The 27,085-nt window shown below is 39.8% G+C and overlaps 1 protein-coding gene across 1 annotated transcript in view; it reads left to right on the forward strand.

Moving 5' to 3' along the window:
• csmd3b (CUB and Sushi multiple domains 3b) overlaps positions 1 to 27,085 on the forward strand; it is a gene marked incomplete at both ends in the record, with an annotated part of 320,436 nt that overhangs the window by 75,228 nt on the left and 218,123 nt on the right. The gene's annotated exons all lie outside the window — the stretch shown is intronic.

Here is a 27,085-nt window from a genome sequence, read left to right on the forward strand (position 1 = left end):
CTCTCTTGATTGCTGCTATAGCCACATCCCAGCTTGGCATGCATTTTCAAAAATTCTGTCTTTAATGCTGTCTTTTAATTGGTAATATTGTTACAGTGATTTTATTCCAAAAAAAAAGGTACCCCTTGTGTCATCTCAACCGCAAAGTTGGGAATACCTGAAATAAATATGAGCTAATTAATATGTAATTGTACTAACATTTTCCACTCTCCTACAGGGAGAGTTTTTCTTAATTTGATGGTTAAATGTTATAATCAGGGGAATTAAACTATTTAATGAAACAGTTCCTCATAAAAAATTACCTAAATTATTGAATTGATTGTGTTCTTTGTTGATCTGGTAACCACTATTGTAGTATATGGCTGGTCCAATGCAGTGTTAATGCCTTTTTAGGAAGCATTAACAACAGAAAAAAATAAGCAATAGCCAGCGGAAGAAAATAGACGTACAAATCTTTGATTTACCAAAGAATTCCAAAGATAAATTTACCTAACCATCAACACTGGTGACTGGACTTTTTTTCCTAGTCTTTGTGACAATGAAAGCAATCTTGCACCAACCGTAACAAAGTCGTTTTGGTCATCTAACCTTTATTATTAAACCGTATTCATAATACACTTTCTATGCACAGATTATTTTCAATTTTTTATCCCAAAACATTGTTGTTAAAGTGATAATACAGGGTTTTGTCGATCTGTTTATTGTCATGCTTCTGTTTAGTGGGTAGCTTACCAGACCCTTAAAATACCACTTTTGATTGTGCTTACTGGGCATTTGTCACCTTATTTTACTGAATGTGTCAAATGTCTTACAGCTTGATGTTGGGTTTTGGACATATACTGTATACAAGAAGTGGACATAGTCAACGTAACATCACCCATTGGTTTGTGGACTGCCTAGTTTGGCATTTTGGCATTCGCCAACTTGGTTTTTGGTCGTTGCCATCTTAGATTTTGACCGGCACCATCTCGGTGACTCGAAAGGGTTTAGCTAAGTACAACCGAAAGCTGAATAAAACATTTGTTGGTGATCAAAATGTTGTAATACTCCCAGACTGGACAACGTCGTGAAAGCAACCTGTCAATCACAAGATAGCCACACCCTAAAGCATACCCTGCTTTATGTTTTTCTCAGAACATGTATTTTCAACTCGTCAGTTTATGCCAGTTTGAAGAAAAACCCTCTTTGAGTTTATGGCTGCCTGGGCACCAGGATAATCCAATAAGCCATCCATAACTGTGATTTTGTTGTGCATGTTAACATACTCATTAACAGTAACGACAGAGTCACAAAGAGAGATGAAGACGAAAACAGGAAAATGGTTCAACGAGAGGCAGCGTTAAGAGGCAAGACAGAGTGTGTTTGTATGTAATCATTTTGGAATTATATTGGCGCCTCCTGAGGTGTGATAGATTTATCCAGAGAGACCCGTAAACAGACAGTGTGACATTTTCAAAATTAAATCTGTTAATTGTCTTCATTGGGCATCCGTCACATTATGTTGTTGGCTCTTCCGCTTGTGGTTATCCTTGGGTTTGAACGTCTATTCATTTTTCAATTAATGGAAATGCCAATTCAGTTTTTTCATTTCTGATAATGTGGCAAGTGCTTAGCAAAGCTACACTTAAGAATGTCAAGGTAATTCATGTCAACAGCTTTAATAACTTAACTTAAATAACCGTATGTAAGTACAACACAGATTTTGTAAGTGGTGGGTTTTTCTCATGGATTTCAGTGTGTTTGTTAATTAATTGAATATGTCATTTATTTATTTTGACGGCCAATGGTTCGACCATTGCCTTTTATTAATTTCTTGTAAGGCTGACAAACAAGCATGGTTTCCTGGTTTGGTGAAAATTGAGTCCTTTCTAGTACACAGCTTTCCCATGTCGCCTCAGTTGCTTTTGTCCTGTCACCATGAGTATCTGTAGCCAATATCTTTTTATGTCATAAGCTGCAATTTGAAATGACTGGTTGCCTGTCACTCACTGATGTTTTGCCATAGTAAATGTGAATGCCTGGTAAGGTCGCGGGACATGAATTGTTGGAGTAGAAGACGTGAGTGGGACAACAAGTAGACCTCAGAGAATTGAACAGCTGTCTGAGAATTAACAATGTGTGAGCGGCGAAGGGAGTATCTGAAACATTTTGGGCATGGACGGATAGATGGACGAAATGCAAGTACTACACGATGGCAGAAGCAGTACATGTCTTTCTTTGCCAGACTTTCAGGATTAAGATATGAAATTACCAGATTGAGGATTTGATCTTGATGGTGTGTGGGACTGACGCCATGTTGGTTACTGTCAAAAGCTTTGACAAAAGCTCAAATGCTAATATGTCATAGCTGTCAACAAGCAAAATAAAGTCTAAATACAATTACTTTTCGTAAATGCAACAGAAAGTGGGTCAGAGAATTCAGAAATAAAGTCATAATTGGAGTTTTGGAGAAAGATAAATCAATTAACTAGAAACCATGGCGTGCCTTAGATGAATAATTGAGAGCAATTCAAAGACTTTGAATACACCACTTAATGAAACCCTACATTTAGACTCTTTTGTGAAAAACACCAACTGTCCCACCCAAAATAGGGTCTTTAAAAAAAATGTATAACCATGATATGCTTCTTCAGACACATTTTGACTAATAACCAAATCAAGACTGCATGAAAAAATAAAATAAATTCACACATTTAGGGCAGAAGGATATGGTTTGGTAAAGTGAGAAGTGAGAGAAATATGCTAAAGTGTTGCTATACAACTAATGCTATTGAATATTGCGGGCACTACTGTATTGCTACGATAGAGATTTACCTTGATTCACTTTCTGGTCTTCATGTATTCACATTTAAAGCTATATGTATACCTTTGGTTCCCCTTATTAGTACTGACTCATTGTGCACTGGCGATGTATATTTGTTTTACAGTAAGAAACTATAAAGTTGGGATCGCAAAAGCAGCTACTGAAGTTGTATCAGATCACTATATGAATATTTGATCAATGCAATTTGTCAATCTGTTCATTCCATCCAGTTGATTTATTTGTGTTGTGCAAGAAAATCTGTTGTTAAACCATTTGCTAAAGTAAAACTAGGTTTGTGTGGATGCCTGCCAACAGTCTGCCTGGGTTCGATCTGGATAATCTCAGACTGTAATCATTAGAAATGTGGTTAGGATGTCTGGATTACATTTATACAGTGGTCACAAGCACAGCAGGACTTGAATGTTGTTAACTGGTTTATTTGTGGTTTCAGAGAGATTCAAAGATACACTACTGTGGTCGTGTAAATAATCAATATTGAAAAAATTCACCATTTGATATCAGTCTTTATATGACATTAATCTCTAACACCGGGATGTGAGTCATGCACTCATTGTTGTTTGTTGTTAGGCCTTCTTCCAAGGATCATATGTCTTGGAGAAAAACATTCAAGTTGGTCTATATTATTTATTGATATTTATTGACAAACAATGTGTAGACGACCTAACCTCTGAGCAACAATTTAAAGGAGACAAGCAGGGATGGACTCAATGAGAAAAAGGCAACATGTTGAGGTCATTATTTGCAACGCCTTTGTTTACAATTGTATAGTTAATATTCCAAGTATACACAAAATACTGAGGTTACTACTGAATTATGTTGACATGCAAAAGATGATGATCAAAATGGGTAAATTAATATAATATGAGAGGATATTTGTTTTCATTATTTATATTTATTATTATTTATATATTATTTTCTATCTCTTGAATGCAGCATACACATTGCAGCTTGTTTATGCCATTAATTGGGCAAATTCAGGTGTGAAAGATGTATATTGGCATGAGGATGAATAATTAATGTATTAATTCTAGCAAGTTCTATTAATGTATTCAAAACAATGTGTGTGTCAATAATTCTCGTTTTATACTTGTTAGCAAGCATTTGGTAACTGTTGAAAATAACTACTATTACATCCAATGCTATTTCTATGTCTATTATTAATATTTGCTCACTGTCAACCTACTGTCAACCTACTGGCTATCGGCTTGCTAAGAACTCTTGCTCTTGTAACGGTAATATTGACGAGAACGTTTTTGATACATACTGTGTACATTGAAAGGTAAGACTTATTTGCTGAAACCTTTCATGTTGTTTATTTCAAGACAAAACAACAAAATAAAAAAATAGGTGTCACAATTGTGGAAGGAGAAGAATAGGTGAGGTTTGGGGAAAACAGCGGGTCAAAAGGCTTATTTTGTCATGTGTCACCAAAGCAGTAAGAGTAAGCTGGACGTACTGGGGAAGGAACTGAAGCATGGGCGCCTGTCTGGGGTTCCAGGGGAGGAAAGCAGGACTGGAGGAGAGGTGGGAGGGCAAAGGGAGTGTTGCTCTCCTCTGGACAAAGAAGCATAGTGCAGTGTGACAGTTATGCTTACCCACTGCAAGAATGTCCTATTATGTGGTACTGGTGAATAAGTTCAGTGGCTGTGAATTCTCATACCCGGGTTGATTGGATGTGGTATAGCACATATGCCGCTCTCTGGAGGCTTTTTACAACTGCTCTGAAATCACTGTTCCTGTGTTGTGTGTAATATGTTGTTATCCTCGTTTCTGTATATTTCTGGGATATTGATTAGTCAGCCAAAATAACCACATTATAACATGGGCAATCAGTCTATGATGTAGCATTTTGAATAGTGTCTCTCTGGATTGACTTACATGACGCTGTCAGGCTCTCAAAATGAATCCGACAACATGATGTAGTATTCGACCACTGTGTGGCCAGTCTCAGTTTCTAATACTGATACGACCTGATAAAACATCTTTTAGGACAGCTAGCTAGCTTGGAAACCAGATATTAGTCTGATTTCTGTAACCATATAAATACATACTAAAAGACTGGAGAGTAGCAGATGATACAGAAGTCCTAATGTGGAGAGGTGTCCAGAGGAAAAGGAAGAAGTGAAGGAAAATGGATGAGCAAACAGAGGAAGCCCTGGAGAAAATAAAAGATTCTCAGGTAACCAATTTAGTAACAGTATAGTAGCTTTCTTGGCTAACCATGAAACGTACTGATGTATAAAATGTGGAGCAAAAAAGTATACGAATGCATTTTATTCATAAAGTATAGCTATTGTAGTGCCCAACAGCGCATACACAATATGCTATAGTCCATTGGAGGTATGCCATCAAAAAGAGGGGAAAAGAGAGGGAAGAATATCACCATCTAGCTTTAAATCAATGGGATTTTTTTCTTAGGTCAAAAACACTGTAACTGTGTGTAGACGAGCATGCACACACACAATCATGCAGACACACAAGCATGCGCACACACACACACACACACACACACACACACACACACACACACACACACACACACACACACACACATGCACACACCTAATTTTGCTAATTCTGCTTCTTAGGCTGATCCTCATCCACATTCTTAGGTGACATAGGATCACATTCATGTTAGATGTCAGTGATATGTGAGGCCCAAACATGGTCACACACTTCAGGGTTTTCATTCATCACACCTTATCTACATCTTATAAACAACTTTGCATTGATACAGTATATCTGGAAACAGAATACGTTGAAGAGGCCTTATAGTGGCAAATACTGTTCTTATTGTTTTCTTGTTTTAAGAATCATGTGCTTGATATTAACCCGTCAGTTTTTGCTTTGGTTAGTCAGTTATGTTCAATGGAAACAAGCCATTGTGTGCTTGATGTATGTATGACTTTAATTAAAATGAATGGTAGCTCCAGTATGACAAAAGAAAACCATATCCTGTCTAATTCATTCCCTCTCTCCTATTCCTGCCCTGACCCAGTTTGTATCTGCAATCCTCTACAGCACCAAGTTTATACTTAAGTCACACCCTCATCCCCCTACACATGGAGAAAAGCACAGAAACAAAAAAAGACCTATATACATAGTCATAACTTCATGAATACACACACGCACATACACATATACACACTGGCACAGAAGAAAAACGTGCACAAACACCGTGAGTGTGTGATGGGTGTGAAAACAAGCAAATATGGTCTTGGATGTTAGGACAATATTCCCGAGCGGAATTGAGTACACATTTTTTGGGTAAAGAGCAAGAGATGTATATGGAGATGTATGTGCCTGTGTGTGAGACTGAGCGAGTGGTTTGTGTGAGTTTGAACCAAGGTGTGTTTACCCCTCGGGTAGTGGTATTTCATCTCTTCCTGCATCAGTTCTGCCCTGTAGGGTGTGTGCGCATGTGTGTTTGTTAGATGATGCAAATAGCTTTGCTCAGGTTAAAAAGACAGGAAGGAAGAGAAAAATATTTAAAAAATGTCTTTGTATCCCTGCATGCTCTTGTGTATGAGGCTCAGACCAGTGTTTTCTTGCTTTAAAATCAGAATTTATTTATATTTGCCTGTGCACAAAATATTTCTTCGTGACTTTGTTGAGAAATGAAACATGATTAACTGACTGCTGTAAGAACATCGTATGCTAAACAGTACCAAGGGAACTATTTGTTTTTTATGTTTATTGGCATGTGACATATGCAATAAAGTTAGTGCATTAAAGTGTGCATACAGCATCTACACAAATACATGATATATACATGCTTCCTGCAGATCCTTAAAACATTGTAGAAGGCATGGAATTCATCAATTTAACAATAAGTTGTACCAAAAAGAAAATGTATTATAAAATGACTAAAATCCGTCTTTCACAGATTTTACAAATGAGGACATGAGGAGTAGGATTTTTTCTGACGTTAATATAAAAAATTGCTATCTATTTGGTAAATAAAAAGCTGTAGGAACCCTGTATTTATCGCTTGTAAGATATTCCTATGAATCAACTTAGCTAATAGAACATTTGTGACGATCTACATGAATTATACCAAATAGCAATAGTCCATTTGGGCTGGGTACAAATAAACTTGCGAAAAACAAATAAACCCTGTCTGGACAATTGTCTCGATGCACCACTTTTATTGCCGTAAACAACATTTTGACACAATAGGAGGCCATCGGGTGTTCAAATCATTTTAATGATCTCGGCAACAAAACTTTGAGGAGAGAATGTTGTGTGGACTTGCTTTGATTTGTGCATAATTGCTAAGCCTTGCACAGTGGGCAGGGAAATGGTCTGGATGTGATTGTATTTGTGCTTCGGAGAAGGATGCTTTCATTGGACGTTGCAAAGCAAATGTTAGCCATTTAGGAAATTAGTAATATTTCTTTTATTATTGGGAATGACGTACTTTGAAAAAAGGGCACATTACATCAGATTTGTGGCTCTACAGGGATGGTTCAAGTAGGCTACACGACTCAAAAGTTTTTTTTTCCCTCTCAACAATACCTTGCAATACATGGTACATACAATTTGTTTTAAATCAAATCACAGAAACACAAAGGGGGAAGAGAGAGAGTGAGATTAAATAGTTACATGTTCATCGAAATATACTTTCCGGATGGCTTTAGCTCATCCATCATAAAACCTTTTCTTCCAGTTACTTAATTTCTCTGCCTCTCATTTTTGGGTGTCTGTATCTCCGAACTTAAGCTTTCAGTTCATCATCACTCGTGCCTTGATATACGTGTGGTTACTGGTATCATCTCTTTCTCACAATCTGTCTCAGTCGTTCTGTCAATGTCTGCTTTTTTCTGAACGATTATGATTCTCTTTTCCATCTCTCTGTTCTTTAATTGCTGTCTCTCAAGCCTTTTCTGTGTCTCTCTTTTCACAATTCAACCCCCCTCCACATCCCATCTGTTTCTTTCTCAATTCTTCCTATAAATGTCATTGATTCAGTCCTGATAACCAGCTCTGTTCTTTTCAGCTCAGCCTGGCACGGATGATAATTATAATCATTACAATACCTTTAACAGAGCAGTACAATATTCAGGAGTCAAATCCCCTGGTGAAATATGTCTCTTGAGTCTTTGGCGCTCCTGTTCTTTGTGTCATATTGTGGAGCCCGTAGAGATTGTGGCTGCATGCATTTAATACACCTGAGACTCGTGTTAATTGATTTTTTTCTGTTCAGTCTTCTGAGAGAAAAGGTGCGCCTCTTCACATTATGTGCAATAACCTATCCATTAGAATGAGTGAATTTAACACTAACTACCCATCAGTGCTTGATGAAGGAGAAACGTCTACTTCCAAAACTGCCGTGCAATTTCATGTGCTTGTCCACATCTAATTATTTACTCAACCTTAATTATTTAAGCACCTTTTGAGAAGAGTGAGCTAGATTTTGAAAGAATCCAACCTAAATGGATCCCGGCCGCTCCCTTCAGGCCCCCCTCCATAGACACTCCCTCAAAACACAAGAACGGGCATTGCCTGTCTCCTGCTGGAGGAAGAGTCAACAAGAGAGGGTTTGATTGAGAAACGCAGCCATAAGACGTGGAAGTAATCACCGTGATGCCACCTATTGCTGTGTGAACTATAGTTTTGAAGTTTCAAAATCAGCATTTTGCACTTTGCCATCTTGTATTTTGGGAACCAGGAACCAGTTTTTCATGGCTCAACATGAAGCGGAGGTGGTACTCTCCTTATTATTAGCAAACACGTGGACGTGTACCGTCCCGGAGCCTGAATGGTCAAGGTGCTAAGTTGTGGTCAACTTGTTCCAGGGTTCATTATTATTCATCTCTATTTGTCATGTTTTCAGATGTTTTGTAATGTGACTAATATATTGTTCAACAGATGCCTGTTTGAACTTTTGTATTCAGTGAAGTTCATTCAATTAATCAATCAGTTTTAATTAAAGGGAATTTAACTAATGGGAATGTTGTTATTCTTGGTTAATTCAAATAAATTATAAAATGTACTGGGAAGTTAAGTCCAAATCAGACGGCTCATTTTTCCACTTCTTTTCCGTCCACTATGCCACCACATCGGTGTAATGCCGCTGCTATTACAAAATTGTGTTTTCATCACACATTAATACACCCGTCAGACCTGTCAATCACAAGGTCAAGCCACGATTTTGGGAAGCATATCTCTCTATAATGTCTTTACTAAAGATTTCAACTCTAGCTTGTTTCATTTTGTTTTGTGCTACGTTATACAATGACATAGCCAGTTTGTCAAAAGACAATTGACTTAAATTAAATGTTCATTTGATTTTTAGGAGGAATGTTCATTATTTAGAAGAATCGAATAATCTGTAGAATAGTCGAGAATTAATCGATTGAAAATAAGTCGTTCGTTGCATCCCTATTGACAAATGATCTGTTTGTATAGTTCTTTCTCCAAGATTGGGGGCAAAGAATATCCTTGAAATAAGTCATGACTGAGCGCCGTGCTCTTCTTCCAACAGTTTTTCAAATATTTTGCTAGATTGCTAACTCCATTTTTCTAGAGTATAATATCAATACACTTTTTGTTGGCAATACAACAACCTACTTGGAAATACAAAGATGAGCACCTGCTGTTTTCGGTTTATAAATATTCATAGGTGACTTTGCATAATATGAGCAAGGGACAAACAAACACTTATGGTAGTTTGCACATCGTGAAATATTGGGCTTGTCATACAAATCGAAATGTGGCAATAAACAAGGCGTGTGTGTGTGTGTGTGTGTGTGTGTGTGTGTGTGTGTGTGTGTGTGTGTGTGTGTGTGTGTGTGTGTGTGTGTGTGTCTGCACGTGGTTCGAAGTAATGCTTTCCAGAAAAAAATGGTTATAATCTAATCAGAGTTTTCTTGGCAAAAGCAACTTGTGCCTTCGTGCTTAAAGCAGCAACCCTTTGTCAATTCTTTGGGCACCGTTACAGCATCAGAAGTTAAGACATGGTTCTTGTACAGTGCTGCTTTAACACACTGACAGTGGAGTCTGTACTCTATGGATGTGTAAATGCATTTGAGACAATATATTGCTTGGGTTGCCTTGCATTAGGCCTTTTGCTCTTGTCAGTTTTAAAATTGGACAACTGATACACCAAATAAATGGACTTTGATTATGTGTGCTAAATCTGGAAATCTATGCATGGCCACTGTGAGACCCACTTAGCCCTGGTCATGGCTGGGTCTTCTTAACCCTGTTTGTTTTGGATAGCAGGCTAATGAGAACCAGAGCGGCGTAACAAGTCTGCCAATATACCTTGGATGACTCCTGCCTGGTAATATTGACTGTCCTGTGTGTATATGTGTGTCCGTGTGTGTGTGTGTGTGTGTGTGTGTGTGTGAGAGAGAAGTTCCAGTAATCCCAGTGGTTAAGCTGGTAATCCCCTCAAGATGCCCATTAGCCCCTTGACACACACATGCATACACACTCGCACAGACAGACGTGCGCACACACAGCTTTCCCAGGGCAGTCACCTGGGTGTCGGGCAGACTGTTCCTCGGGGAGGGATCACTGTGATCAGCCACATAGCTGGCCCACCGCCCCTGGAGGGTAGAATGGGGACACTGCCTGGCAATACATACAGATTTAAGAGAGGGAGACAAAGGCAGAGGGGGGGATGAAGAAAAAAAAACATTAAAAGGGATGGTGAGAGGGAGAGAGGTCAGATTGCGACAACTGGAGGGAGAAGAGGAAAGAAGTAAATTAAAAAGGGGTATACAGAGCGTGTATGAACACTGAGGAGGAACAGACTAAGAAAAGAAAAAAGTAAAAGTAGAAGTTTTTTTCTGTCTCATTGTGCTCACGGAATTGGCCTCTGCATGGAATGTTGTTATCAAGAGAATTTGAAGCTTTGGGATACTTCCCCCTCCAGTATTTGACAGCAACACCAGATTATTATTATGGTTTGCTGTTTCTGTTTTTTTTTTGGGACCAAACATTTTTTTTCCCTCCACTTTTGTGTATCCGCTGTTATTGTTTCGGGTTGTTTCTGTTTCTCTGATATGGCATCGGCTGATCTGTGCAGCAGTGTTTCCTTTGAGTTAGTATCCTCAAACAGATGATTCCCCGAGGCCAGAAATGGACTTTCTGAAAAACACAATGCCTTTGGGTATTTGATGTCTTTGGTCTTGAAATGCCACTTTCCCTTACTCAGGTTGATGCGATAATCAGTGTTTGAACTTTTATGGCCTTAACCTCCCCACCCCCCCAAAAAAAAACACGTCAGAGTTTTCGATGTATCCCTGTCGGTAATAAAAAAAAAGATAAAGAAAGAAGAAGAAAGAAAAACGCTCGGCATTATTTATGTAAAACATACGTTTCATAGGTGTGTGCCATTTGTTCAGACAACTATGTCTTGCTGGAGTCTCATAGACACCCACTGTCCCTCTGGAGGTTAGTAGTGAACTGTGTGGGCGGGATGAGACATGCTTCTCACAACCCCACTGAAGCTCTATGATTATGAGTCATTCAGTTTTAATGCATAACCCATCAGTACTCTACACTGGCGTGGGACGGCAGAGGAATCGTTCCCTTTAATATATCACATAACACAAAGAGCGAGTCTCGGCAGCAGTGACTCATTCACACTGTGGGCACAGGTACGTTGTTTCTATTTTCCCACAATGCTTTCCTATCTCAACTTCTGTTACATATGGTGTTCTCATTTGATTTAGCACAACAATGCTCATTTAAACCATCAAGGCTATGTGTTAGTGTGTCACTGCTTATGCTTGCAATATCCAATGTCTCTTTCTCTCTCTCTCTCTCTCTCTCTCTCTCTCTCTCTCTTTCTCTCTCTCTCTCTCTCTTCTGTATACGTATATGTATCTGCTTTGTCTTGAACATACGTGGTTCTGTGTTTTTCTTCTGTGTTACAGTGCAGATGAATTGTATTATTGAGCTCAAGTAATGCAGAAATAGTCTGTGTATTTTAATCATTTAGCGACCATTATTTTCTCCACTTTTCAGTAACAATTTAATATAGTTGTGTTCTAGTCAAAGGCCATGAGGGTTTGGGGATATTGAAATTCCTCTACTGACAATATTGTAGCATTGTACAAAATCTTCCAAAAACAAAAAAAAAACAGAAGAGAGAGAGGCACATCTAAATATCGTTGGACTGGCGGCGCATATGTTGTAATACCCAAAGAGGCCTCAATGTATAGGCCGTAAGCGCCATTTTACACAAAGGCATGCTGAGAACAATGAATCAGACTGTCCTCGTACGGTCTTCCACCCTTGATTGTCACATTTGTATTTAGTATCCTTTGGAAAAGCCCCGATGATTAAGGGCTGATTGCCCACCATGACAGGAGTTTTGCACCGGCTGACCTTTATGGAGTGAGTCAGTGGCAGATTTGCATATTCTGTTGGATGGTGATTTTTAGGATGGGAGCAGACATTTGTGATGTTTCCATCTGTAGCCCCAACTTGTCAAGACACATACATCTGTTCACATTCTCTGGCTCTTATTTTTGTTTGGTTTAAAACCAATACAAATAATGATTTAAAATCCATGTTTAGAACTTAAGTACTTGGAATAGTCAACTACTCTAATATTTAGTACTGGTCTTCGGTCTGAAAAAAAGTGATATTGATGCATCCTTAGCTTATTTTCACTCACAGTCTTGTACGCAGTGACATGACTCTTGATGGTAGCATATATCTCGGGCTCTTCATCCCCATCTCGCCCTGACACACACAATAAACAATGCATTTTGCAAAACTCCTTCAAGTGCCGTAACTCCTTTTCATACATGTAGCTAGCTTTTAAAGAGACAATTGATTTAGCTATTTGGTTATTGCTTGTATTTGCACACACAAACATGCAGATAGACATGTTTAAAAATCACATGTTGGGGTCTAGTAACACTGTCAATCTCAACCCCGGAGGGAGAATCAGAGAATAGAGCAGAGACAGACGAGCATAAGGAGACATAAAGGCCCAAAGACAGAGAAAGTGAGAACAATGTGTTTCTCTCAGCTCTATTGCTCTCTCCATTATCCTTCAAGACAGAAATACAAGAATTCCATTAAAAGACCATGTAGTGACCTTAACACGCATGCACATGCGTGAACACACACAGCGTTGATGTATCAATTAATCATTGTCTGTCACTTGACCATTATAGGCTATGTATCCTCACTGGACCATGGGGATTATATACTGTGTGTGTGTGTGTGTAAAATGTCATACTACTCTATAAGGACCATTGTTATTCCCAACTCTTAAAATCGTGTAAGCTCCGAAAGGCTAATAGATCTTTTTTGTGTGGTTTAGTGTGTGTGTGTGTGTGTGTGTGTGTGTGTGTGTGTGTGTGTGTGTGTGTGTGTGTGTGTGTGTGCACATATGTGTGTATCTTAGTCATTAGTATGCCGTACTGTGTACTAGCCTTGTGTTATTAAACATTATAACTCGATGACAGAATTTGGCCTGAGCCCTGGGGCTATAACTAACACAGTAGGACACACTCAGGGAAACACGCATGCACAGTGGCAACCTCAAGACACTCGCACACAAAGAGACATTTAAATGTCCATTAAAGGCTGAAACCATTTTAGAGTTTGTTCTCAAAGTAGCAATTTTGAATGAGGAATGTCATTTATTTTCACACCGTAGCATATTAAAGTCACTGACTTTGGTCGGCCCATTGCTATTGATGTCATGGTCTGCACTGGACAAAAAGTCACTGGCTTTGTGCCAGATATCCATTTCACTTACAATTTTGTGAGTCTTATGTATTTATTGTGCTGCACAGTAGATGTGAATGCTTTGACTCACATTCTATATGAAAGAGTGCATGCCTATACCGTTGTTTATACTGTAAACTGTTATTTCAATTATTTCACACTTTGTTAATGTATTTGTAATTTTCAAAAACTCCCCTAATGCCAGGACCACATATAACAGGACTCAGGCTGAGAGCAGTTTAAGATGATTTTTATGGATAGAACCTATATTTCCTGCCTCAGCTCCAAAATGCAGACTTCCCATTATGGGCCCTCCCATCTAGGAATTGCCTCCCACCCCAGGAGAAATCTGTATTAATATTGTAATTATACATTGTTTTTATTTATTATTATAATTATTGTTTTTATTGGATGTGCCAACTTGGGACTTACTCACTGGCAACTTTTCAGACCCAATAGCATCTTGCTGCTCAGAGTAAATTCTGTCAGCGTCTCATCCGGCAGCAGCGCCAGAGTTTCTATGGTTGAAGCGAGCTACTTTCGGTGTCACCAGGTCATTTTGTCAAGGCTTAATCCGAAATGTTTTGAGTGTAGCCCCAAATATAATTTGAAATATATAAGTCGATGTGAGGCCCATACAAATGTAATGTATTTTATGTAACAAAACAGCCTGTCAAAATGAATGCAGCTCTCTAAACTATCCCTGTTAGTCAACGAGCGAATGTCATTATGTTTTACATCGGAAGCTTCTATTGAGGTTTTTGAATGAAGCTTTGAATATCTGTCATCATATTTTATGATGTCATCCCCCTAAAATAAAATTAAAAAAAAAAAAATCTTTGTGTTACTGTGGTAATATGATATGTATTATTAGATCATGCTGTTAGATTGCTGCTAGATTGCCCTGCAGGTGAGGGTGCGTGCAGGAGAGTAAACAGCTTTTTGATTGCGTGAAGATGTTGTTTTCAAAATGCTAAACACCAAATATGGATTAAAGCAGAATAAGTGTGAGATAAAATCTTCTTCAGTGAATTCAATTCAATTTTATACAAACTACAGTATGTTGTTTCCAGGCCAGTGAAAATTCCGACTCACATGCTGCGTATAGATGTGGAGGATGTGCTGCTTATTGTAGGATCCGTTAGATCAATACACTCACATGCTGGTGCTGTTTATTATGTTCACATTGGGCCGCTCACTGAAATCAAATACCACAGATTTATGTCTGCCTCTCGGTCTGTATAGAAAATACTATAGAACAAAGTCCATTTGGATATTAAAACTAACAACACTCCACAACTTTAGTATGTGGTATCAAAGCTTGTGGTGAAGTGGGAGTTGAGCAAGAAGCAGAGCAGCCATATATTAACCTCAGTGTGAAGTTTTAAACGTTATACTCCGAGTCATCCATTTCACTCTGGGGCGGCTTTCTGCAGACACAGACCGGGCTCGTGTCAGTCCATCTCCAGGGCCTCTCATTTATAATGCTGAACTGGGATGTCATGTGGATGTCAGCATTGATTCAATCCTCAAAACTTAGAACTTCAAATTAGAGTAAAGACCGCATTCATTTTGCCTTTTTCCTTCAATACCTGGCGTTTCAGTTGATCCCACTCCCCAGTATGAACCCACTAATAGCCCTTATTAAAATTTTCAAATTTAAAGTTGTAAAATGAGTTCATTTTACAACTTTAAAAAAGTAACTCTGCATTCAGCTGTCAGTTAACAGCTGAATGCAAAGTTACTTTCCTCGGCATAATGAACGCGCATCAGACCCACGAGACAACGCCGCCCTGCGCGCTCATGTGTCACATCGTGTTCTGCGTTCAAGCTTCCTTCCCCTCTCGACATGTGAAGAAATGCAGCAAATTGCTGGACGACCTGCACGGAGAATTCTGCCGTCGGTTCTCTGATTTAAACAAAGTCCCCTCAGCTGGTGTCACGTCCCCTCAGGTAGCAGCGGACTCGGCCGTATTGCGGCAAGAGTGTCGGATGATCGGCTGTGTTCCGGCCAATCGTGAGCCAGCTTTGGCCCGTTTCATTGTTGCCATATCTGGCCCAGATTCAGCTATTACAGACACGGGCCTATTCTGGCTGAGACATGGCAACCGTGTTTATCGGTAGTAAGCAGGTTCTGGCCCGTTGATGGCTGTCGAATCTGGGTCGAATCTGGCGAGTCGGCAACCGGACCCGTGCCGATGCACTTCTTTGCCCTGGTTATTTTTTATTGTGGCCCAGTGACGGCAGTGTCGGACACATCTTTTTCGACTACACCTTGAATAAGGAAGGTAGCACCGTAGTAGCACTTTAGTAGCACTTAAATGGCACTTACTTATAGCACTTTGTAGTTAAACTTTGTTGAAGAAATTGTACTAACTTGATTCTTGTTGTTCTGAGTTTGTACTCATGGTTGAATGCACTCATTGTAAGTCGCTTTGGATAAAAGCGTCAGCTAAATGAACTGTAATGTAATGTAAAACTCATCGTGACCCCTGAGCCAAAAACTTTGCCCACCCCTGCTCTACGCTGTGCTTCCTTGGGTCCTCAGCAATACATCTGCAATGGCATATTGCACCACACACCCAAGTCACAGCTACAGTACTTATGGTCAGAAACAACAGTGAAATGGGTCTACAGGCTGGTTCACAGGAAAAGACACCATTGCCTTTAGGCATAGTAGGAAAATGCCTGGGGGCCAACTAAAAGGGCCACAACTAGCTCTATATATATATATATTATATAAATATGAATTAAAAAAGTATTGGATTATGTTACTATCAACTCATTGTACCCCCAAAGCACCAGATGAATATGCAACTCTGTGAAGTTCTACCTGAGATGAAAACATTGTACTCCTATATTTACCTGACAGACCAATGTTACTGGTTACATTGCAGGGTCCGATTTGACTTCCAAAAAAACTTTAAAGTTACTTTTTACTGGTTATAAAACCTCATTTTAATAGTGATGCCTTTATATGACCTACATTAGTAAGAAAGACCATCGGCGAGAAATTAGTTTTTTTTTTTTATGGCTATTCTGATGCCACTGGGTCGGATTCCACACATATTTCGATTAAATCATGCGGGTTCACCAGAAACTCCTTCAGCTCAGGAATCAGTGCGGCCTGTGGCAGCGACCAGCCCGCCACACACACACACACACACCCAGATCTAGCCTTCGAACTGAAGTCAGAAGCTCCAGCGAGAGGACAAGAGCTCTGTACCCTGTAGCAGCGTCTCCCCCTCCAGCCGGGAGCAGAGCTTCATCTCGCTAATACCGACAACACATTGCTGGAGGCCCAGGCCATCTTGCTGGGCGTGAAGGGAGCACGGGTGAACCAGGACTTAGTAGGGAAGCCTGTCAGATTCTGCTGCAGTAAAAGGAGAGGTTTTCTAAAAGGGAGTCTGGTGCATGGAAACATGACCGCCAAAATCATCACAAAATCAAAGTTCCTTGTACATTGCGCTGATAATGGTGGGTTCATCCCAATAGCGCATGTTTGGAAATGTATACAGAGTCCAGCAGCCAAAGTGAACGACAATGATCCAGCTGCTGTCTGCCAGCTGCAGATGTGCCGTGTGCTGGTTTATTCAAAGTGTATTAATATTGAACGTGTTGTGTGTCCAAATTGCACCTAATTTGATAAAGCGCTCCAAGAGGTGCCCGGCAATACACCCTTCAATTGTGAAGTATATGAGATGAGGAGAGATGAGGTTTTCGAGAAATGCAAAGAGCAGAAGGAAGACAGATGGACAGACAGACATCCTTGCGTTATAGTTTATAGATTTTACACTGCAACCATTTCAGATGTCTATCTTTTTAAACCATGTGATTAACTGCCTCAAGTCATCTTCGAACTGCGGGATGATGCGATGCAGGAAAAGATGAGAAGAAGCTACAAAGAAAAGCTTTCCACAGCGCTGTAAACGTTAGACTTCAACTTCTTAAACATCCATTGATACCAGTTGTTTTCAAAGATGGGTTCATGGATTTAATACACATTCTATAATAAACATTTAAAGATCTAATTTCTGTCAGTTTATTAGTGGTCCTTGACGGGAAAAGTTTGGCAACCATTGCTCTATACTTTATAGTTGAATCAAGCTTCCTGTAGATTGCCAGTTCATCTGTCAGTCTGTGTGTGTGTGTGTGTGTGTGTGTGTGTGTGTGTGTGTGTGTGTGTGTGTGTGTGTGTGTGTGTGTGTGTGTGTGCGTGTGTGTGTGTGTGTGTGTGTCCAGACCGAAAGAAAAACACAAAGAGCTAAATAGCAAACCCGTTGGAGATCACAGAGGTACCCAAAGGAGCCATACTGCCAGCCAGCAGTCGTTCAGTCATAAACTGAATCATGGTGCCGATCATTTTTATATATATGCTTTTAACATCCTTTGTAATTTTCCGGACTCTGGTCCTGACATCACGCTGTTCTCAACGTGATTTTCAGAGCTCTATTGTCAGCTTGTGAAAATCCATTTTGCTCTACAGTTTGATTTCCACTCAGAAGCCTCGACTCTCATCACTCAAGGCAGAATTTGGCTTCACAATGCAAATTCAAGCTCAAATTTGCTGTGTCCCGTGTCTTTTTTATTTTTTTAAAATATAGTAGATTTTTTGTTTGAATTAGTTGCCTATCATATTCTACATTTGGTACATTTTTAGGCTTCACACGCAACACAAGGGTGTTGGGAATATGCCTGTGGTTTTGTTGTCTTGTTTTTAAATTGGATTGTTTGTTAAAAAATATATTTCACCTCAGCAGGGAAAATGGGCCAAACGCCTTCAGGCAACAGGCAACATTCACCCATTTGCTTTGTGCATGCATCTACATCTGAGTGTTTGCCAACAATTGTGTGCTGCATGTGTGTGTAGCTTTGTTATTCTGCTTGTGTGTTTGCGCATGAGTCTACTGGTTGGCTCTGTGACACTTTGTGTAGTGTGGTCGTTTGTGGCCTCTAACAAGCCAAATGTGTAGTTATTACTGCAGGCAAGGTTACACCCTTCAGTACAGACAGATAGACACACAAACACACAGAGGAATACAATGTTGTTTATTGCAGTAAATATGAAACATGTTTCATAAACAGTGGGCCCACTTGCTGAACTCTAACAATCAAACATTTAAAAAAACTCAATATTATCTTAAGCTTTAAAGTGCCTCACTGAAAAGAAGCCATTTTACAGGAGTTGCCCAGCAAGCGAGCTCGAGCTCACCAGTTCAATCTAGCAGTATTCATTTAGCTATGCACCGATCGACCGACTGCTCATCGAAACCAGTTCTTAGCTGATTTGCCATGACTGGTTCCCTGACAATCAGTCTCATATTTATTTGAATAAAACATTCTGAAAAACAGTCTGAAAAAAATAATAAATACAGTAAAAAGAATTGCTAAAGATTGTGTAGCTGCTCTGATGCTGTCTCAAACGTGTGTGTGTGTGTGTGTGTGTGTGTGGCCTCTCCCATCATATTTATTATCCTACATCCTCCCTCTGTCTTTCAACATCCCATCTCATCCTCTCTTTCCTTCCAGTCTTCCTCTATCCATATATCTCTCCCCTGACTGTCCCTATAAGGTCCTGTCACCCGTGACACCTCCCCTTTAAATGCCAGCAGACACATGCAATCTGTCTCTACCTATCTACAAAATGCAGGTGTTGTGTGTGCACTCGCATACAACATTTGTGTGCATCCCACATTCATGTGTGTGTCCCATCCAGTATATGCATGTGTTTGTTTGCCCCTTTCAATATCAGGTTTAATAGCAAGTGATGAGGTAGCCAGCAGCCTAAACAAGCTTTAGCTCAGGGGGGCAATACTCACTATCTCTCTAACTGACTGAGAGAGGGGAGAGAGAGAGAGAGAGAGGGGGAGAGAGAGACATATATATACTGTATATATACTGTATATATGTACATCTTCTTTTTTTGTTGATACGTTTAAAACAAAAGAAGAGGTTTTAATAAAGGAGGAAATATTACAATACTCCAGTGTTGACAAAAACTGATATTATCAAATATTTTCATTCTAAACATACATGAAGTACAGATACACACTGCACAACAATCCAACAAAAACCGCATGCAAAATAAACACAAGAGGAGACAGTTTTCTAGACCACAATTATGGATTGGGCCTTTAATGTGTGTCAGTTCAAGCCAGCCCGAGTCTCTACATGTTTGTCTTGGAACCTCTGTGGCTGACATGAGGTTAATCCACTATTCAACCCCAGTCAGAGCGTCTCTCCTTAGGGTCGTGCAGAGAGCAGTGATGGCCCCTGTCACCTCCAAAGCTCTGGGATGAGAACCCCCACTTCTGCGTCATGACCCACAAAAGAGGTTATCGTCCATGGGCATCACAGCAATGCTGGGGGGGGGGGGGGGGGTAATTGAAAGGAAAGGATGTTTGCACTGCTGGTTGACATAAGTGACAATGAGTGAAACAAACATATATGGGCCCCATATATCTCCCGCACTACAGTAGGTGATGGAGAAGGGAAGCACTCTGGACCACACCAGCTGTATCGTCCCCCCGCAGGAGGAGAGCTCCGAGGAGCGCCACGGAGAGCGCAGCAGCACTCAGTGTCTGTGTCCTCGTCTCTCAGTCCTTAGTCCTGACTTCGGTTGAGTAATGCATACTTTTGCAGGTTTGGCAGTGTGGATTAGCTCTCATAACGGGCCGAGTGGGTGCAGATATCAAAAAACCCTCACCGGTGCATCAACTTCTTGACAAGCTTTGAGTGTGAACATATTTCAATATGTTTGGTGTCATAAATAGTGTAATCATTGTGTTTATTATATACCTGATGATGCTACAGCAATTCTATTCAAGTCAATTCAGTTTATTTTGTACAGCACAAAATCACAAATTACAAATTTGCCTCAGTGGGCTTTACAATCTCTACACATAACACATCCGGAAAAACTCCCTCCCCTTTCACGGGGAGAAAAGGGGAAGAAACCAGGGCTCATTCTATTTTTGGAAATCAATAAATGGGCAGGTTATGCTCCAAATAGCTGAAAGTGTGAGTCCATGTGCATTCAAACATATGTGCATGAAGGTTTAGGAGGTGTACTCTGCCTTTTCGGGTGATCCTTCTTGTGTTTTCAGAGGTCATTTAGTGAATAAAACTTTAGTTCTGCCTCAACGAATATGATGTTGCGCAGTGGATCAATGACACAACATGATTCCCGCTCACTTTTATTTAGCTAATCATACAGAGAGGCTTTAGAGAGCTAACATATCTTTCACATATCTGTCTCTGTTTCACTTACCTACTCTCTCTCTCTCTCTCTCTCTCTCTCTCTCTCTCTCTTTCTCTGTGATGAATGGAGCCAGTCAATGAGTGGGGTGTAAGGGTGACCTGGCCAGCGGGCCTATGTGTGTTCATGTGTATCTGTATCTCGTGAATTTACGTGTGTGTGACTAATTTAATGGATAGCATGTCACCATGGTCAAGGTCCCCCCTACACACAGACAAATACGCGAGCAAGCAGAATAACACACACACACACACACACACACACACACAGTCCAGGGTAGGAATGATTGATTTACAAGACACACCAGTGACTATTGACCACATGTACTGTAACCTGAAAAATAACTGCTGTGTGTGTGTGTGTGTGTGTGTGTGTGTGTGTGTGTGTGTGTGTGTGTGTGTGTGTGTGTGTGCGTGTGTGTGTGTGTTTCACTCAGCCTAGTGTTGTTTATCAATCACTCACTTCAGACCCTGAACTTTGGACACAAGTAGAGGAAATAAATCTTCTGACATGAAGTGGCAAAGAGGGAAGGAGGAGAAAAGAATAAGGAGGAGAGATGGCTTTTTACTTTTTTTTTTTTTTTACTAAGGAGGACAATGCTCTTTTCATGTCACTTTGAATATTTACCTCCGCCCAGGTGGTTATATTTTTTGTTCAGTTTGTTTGTTTCTTTATTAGTTTGACAGTGAAATTAGGAATAACTACTGGCCAGATTGTTATGAAACTTGGCGGAAGGTTGTAGAATGGGCAGAAGAAGAACCCATCACATTTTGGAGTGTTTTCCAAATCACAGAGCGGATACATACATTATGTTTTACATTTGTTCCTGAATATTGCAAGATGTGGCAACATGTTTACAAATGCTAAACTACATTTAACGTACATTTCTCTGGTTTATAGCAAATTGTTGTTTGATGTATGGATGTGCTGTTTTCCCTTTATTTATGAATGATTCTTCTTTTCAGTAAATACCTGAAAAAGTCCATTTGAGTAAACAGAGAATGTTCAGTGTCAGTGATACACGTGTGGCGCAGCAATTACACTTGTGCCTCCTTCCTGTTCAATATGTTTAATTGATATTCTGAATATATTTAATCACAAAGATAATTACAGGTTTCTTCATAAAGTGTAAAGTTTACTTCATTCTTATTACGTTGAGTGTAAAATAATGTCCAACTTAAATCCATGTTCCAATTTTAAAATCCAAATTTAAAATTGTTATTTAGTTGTTGTGAGAGTCACATAAAAATGTAATTTGAAGAATGCACTTTCTCTTCTCACATTCGTTATTTGTGTTTTTTGACTCATACAGCTAAACATGGTCACAAGCATTTTAGGGTCGGGTAGGATGTTACTTTTTTCCAAGCGCTTAATGTCAGATCTTTGACTGGCAATTGACAATATATTTTCGCTGGTGTTTGTGCAATCTTAGATGCATCGGGGTGTGAAAGATTCTGCATTTGATGCAGGAGATTAGGTTTCCTGTGAGCCTTCAGTTAGACAGCTGTCCTCCATCAACTGGTACCATTAAAAATAGCCTAAATAACAATACTGGAGGGCGTGTATGAGTTTTGTGTCTGTGTGGTTGTTAAATGCATCAAATGTTATATGTATGATTTTGGTCACTTTTGCCCTTATCTAGTACATTTGAGTGCTACATTGATATTGAAAATATCCTCATTGTACTTTTTTTTTATCTTTCTATGACTGTAACTCAATATATTAGGATGCAATACTCTTTAAACATACAAAAAGACAAAGAAATAGAGGCTCAAAAGCAAATAGTTACATTTTTTTATAACTTACAAAGTTGAGAAATGTCTGTATGCTGTTCACAATTAGGAGAAAGGATATTTTAGGCACTGATTAATGTTTGCTCTGAGTGGGCAGACCGGCAGATAAAAGAGTATAAAGGGAAGCAATGGGCTGAGGAGCTTTATTGGTCTACATATAGAAAGACAGCAAATGGCCAGTAAATTGACCCGATGGAAAGAGTCAGAATGGAAGACATGGATGGAGGACCATGGGGAGAAACTGGAGGAAGAGGAGATTCAGACCATTGTGGTTTGTGGGGTCAGGCCTTGGGTCAGTATCAACGAAAATACACACACAGTTTCTATCGCTCACAGACAAACGCTCCCAATGCTCTCTTGGTTCTGCTACTTTGGTGGTGAGGGACTTGTAGCTACACACACTGACACTAGATGAGGGAAAACAACAACTCCCCGTTAATTAAAAATTAAAAAAGTCCTTTGGCTGACACCATCGCTCAATATCTCTGTTTTACATAAATCTGTAGTAAGAAGCTTTATACAGTATATCAGATTATACCAGCAGTACTTCCTTGCAGCCTGGTCCCTTTATTCAAATGTTAAAAATGTCACTCAGTATATCCCTGAGTATTTATTGTAACTATTGTGTTATCATGTCCGTCTTCACATGCAATCTGTGATTCAGCACTACATTTGACTCGGTAATTCCATGTGACTTTGCTCGATTGAATAGTCAGAATTGTGGAGGCATGAGGACCTTTTGGCTCATCCGAATAGTGAATGTTATTTATGTCCCTCCCCACCAACCCCCTTATATGGATATCAATATTATGTTTATATTATTATAGATAGTATGCACGATCAATTGCATATTATCATCAAAACTGGTCAGTAAAAAACTGATATTATACCAGAAAATAGTTGCTCTAAGTAAACTTGAATCTGTATTACATGATTATTCATAAAACTGGTTAATTTTACGACCAGGCAGACACTCACACTGCTCCGTGCATTTCTACCCGCAGCACATGGTCTGTATGTCCGTATCAGATGACTCTGATGAGATTAAACGATGCAGTTCACATCAGATATGATTTGATCCGAGAAATTATTTTTCAACGCAACACAAAACCATAACTGTGCAGCATTTCTCTCATCGTGTCCATCCTTCGGTCTTTCTTTTTTTTCTTCTTTTTTTCAGTTAATCTCTTTTAACTCTGTGTGTCCTTTTTTTCATGTCAGTAATAATAATGAAAAAAAAGAGAGAGATGTTCCTCTTGGCAAAAAGACACTATCAGATACAAATGGAAGGAGAAAAGGAGCGACGGAGAAACAGAAGGGGGTGGGGGTCTGACAATCGCATTAGCCAGACTGCATGGTTGCTTTTTTGGAGAAAATAAAGAGAATGGTGTGTCTCTATCTGTGTTTGTGTGTCTGATCCTGTGTGACGCCCCTTCTGTTTGTGTGTGTGGGAGAGCGCAGAAAGCACTCTGCTGATATTAGCTAGTTCTTCATTCACTTGCTAATGGGATTTCACTCCACACACCACACACACACGCACACACACACACATGCACACACACACATGCACACACACGCACACACACACACACACACTCCCACAGGAAAAGACCTTGAATGTCAGACACCATCTGTTCCATCTTTCTTTCACTTTCTGTAAAATAATTTTGGTTTTACCTCATAAATCTCAAAACACATAAATCCAGAGATAAATTGTAACACAGGAAATAGAGTATGCAGTGTGTGTGTGTGTGTGTGTGTGTGTGTGTGTGTGTGTGTGTGTGTGTGTGTGTGTGTGTGTGTGTGTGTGTGTGTGTGTGTTTCGGCAAGAGTAAAGCATAACAAATAAGATATTGGAGAGGAAGCCGAAGATAATGGTTTTAGGTTTATTTACATAACACTATATTTGCTGTTTTTTAATCTAGCTGTGTTTTTATCAAGAAGCTCCTTACATTAACATGAATGCACAAAATCTTTCAAAAGAATCCGCCATTTCCTTTATTTTTATTGGTGAGTGCATTTTGGACAAACACAACTTGGGTAAGGACAGTGTTCGGTAAGCGTGAGCAGCAGGTCTCCCTTGGAAACGAGCAAAAGTCGGTCTTTTCATGCAGCTCATCAATGTGTTTGTGTTAAAAGTAACACAAACACATAACTTAATTACCTATTGTCACTTTAATTAATGTCAGTGAATCGTGCATTCTTCTTTTTGTGGCGTTAACAAACAGCTGCATTTCCAGCATCCTCTGGACGAGAGTAGGGCTCACCGTGATTTGCTTGTATGTGAGAAATGTGAGACAGATGCCAGTGGATTTGTGATCTGGTTAACAGGGACGCATATAAGTGGTGGATACTAAAGTACATTGCATTGTCTCTGGAATTCATATGCGTGACTTTAGACCGAAATGCGTGACAGTCACGCTCAATGCGTGACACTTGAGAGCCCTGATTTATCTTCAGTCCTGCATCAAAGTTTCTGCACGTGCTACCGCTCCTCTGGCCGGGTAGTAGCACGGGTAGTAGCATGGCTAGCTAGCCGATGAAGCACAGCTATTCTGTCATGAAGTGGCTTGTCACATCTAGGACTACTAATAAATTATCAAGGTCTCGATGGGTTGTCCCATTTCATAGGGGAAGATTTCAACCACCAACCCTTGTAACTCTGCTCTGAGGGGCAAGGGTAAAAAATAAGAAATGAGATTGGCCCCAAGGAGTTTGGAGAGGGAGGAAATTAATGCAATATGAAAAGGAGGAGGTAAGATGGTGAAAGAAATAAAGGACAAGACCGGAGGGTAAAAGCAATGTTGGAGAGAGACGAAGAAGATGAAAGACAAACAGATAGAGGTCTGAAAGAGGGCAGGTTCGAAACGGTTGGCTGTGGTTGTTTTACTCTAATGAATTTAAAGTGGAGACAAAAAACGATCAGGGCATATTGAGAAGAAAGAGGAGTGCAAGGATGGGTTCGAAGTATATAGAATTATAGACAGTCAATGCATTGATTGTAAATGTTAAAAATATTTCAAAAAGACTAACTGGATATGCATTTATGTTAAAGATTTGTGAATGATAGAGGTCACACAAAGACATAACATGTCTTGCCACAATCACATTAGCCAGTCAAAGGTTCCTTTTAACAACTCACATGTACAAATATTGTACAACATTGAATTGGTCTCCTATCTCAAGTATTTTCTGACATTCCTTTCGTGATTTTTTCCTTTGTTTTATGAAAGATAAGGCAGGAAGCACATTGAGTGGGACAATCAGTTCAGAGGAGTGAATAAGGATCAATCCGGAACTAACGGCTAACTAATGAAAAGCTATTGACTCAGTTCCAGAAAAATAAACAAGGCAGCACAAGTAATACGAAAGGATCCAAGAGATTTATGTTATCCTATGTTAAAAAGTATCACAGACTGTACTCTGACTGGGATGAAGGGGAGAGAATATTTAAAGATAGATGCCAGAGGGAGAAGGTCTTTGTAGGTTGGATACAGGGATGAAAGTGAATGTAGGTATAAAAGAAAGGTGGTATAGAGAAGAGAAATGAAAAACATAAAAACATAGACAGGGAGTATAAAATTACGGGACGGAGATGAAAAGGAAAGGATGTGACACAAGGGTGATGAGGAAGATAAGGGTAAAAAGAAGAAAGAAGTTAGCTGTAGGAATGCCACGGAAAGAGAAAGGTGGAGAGAGGAAGAAGATATTTAGGTTGGTAACATTAGGTTGGCCATAGTAACCTCTTTTCACACAGCCTGTTCAAAGCAGGACTTTTTCGCCGTTATTCCGCCTATAGCTTGTCTGTAGGTACGGACATGGAACGGGGAAGCATTGTTGCTCCGCCAATAAGCAGTGGAGGTATTACAGAGCCATATCCATGGTGGCTGGACCACATTACACAGACTAGACACCGACACTGTTGTCTCACACCTCTTTTGCCTCCAGAATGTTGGCACGCTATCTAAAATCACACAGCGGGCAGCATTGTGCCGGTGGTGTTTGATTCAGTGTAAAAAAAGCAAAGTCTGCGTAATGACGCTTCGTCTTGCAGAATTTCTGTGTAAAAAAGGCAAAAGAGGGCAGAGAGCAAGACAAATAAAGTGGAGAAATAGTGTAAGGGAGGAAAGACAAACAAGAAGTTAGGCGACCTGAAGCTGGAGGAAGGGCCGGTGCGAGTGGGTTAGGTAAAAGGAAGAGGAGGAGGGATGAAATTTGTCGATACCTAAAAAAGATAAAAGCTGGCATTCCGTTCCTCCTTCTCTCTTCTTCCTCATTTAATTTAGGGAATCTAAAAGCTGAAGTGTGTAAGCTTATTTTTGGATGTCACACTCAAACGTGAAGTACACACGGCCCTGCCTCCTTACTCGACTCCTGCTTTTTTGTCTACCTATTTGTACACACACCTAGTGTTGATGTTACTAGTTATCTAACTAAGGCTCACATTGTTGTTGGTCCACTTTGATCTTGTGGCTTGGTTCATTGAAATTTTGTTGGGACTTTCAT

The sequence above is a fragment of the Taurulus bubalis genome, assembly GCF_910589615.1.
Source record: "Taurulus bubalis genome assembly, chromosome: 16".
Taxonomy (NCBI): domain Eukaryota; kingdom Metazoa; phylum Chordata; class Actinopteri; order Perciformes; family Cottidae; genus Taurulus; species Taurulus bubalis.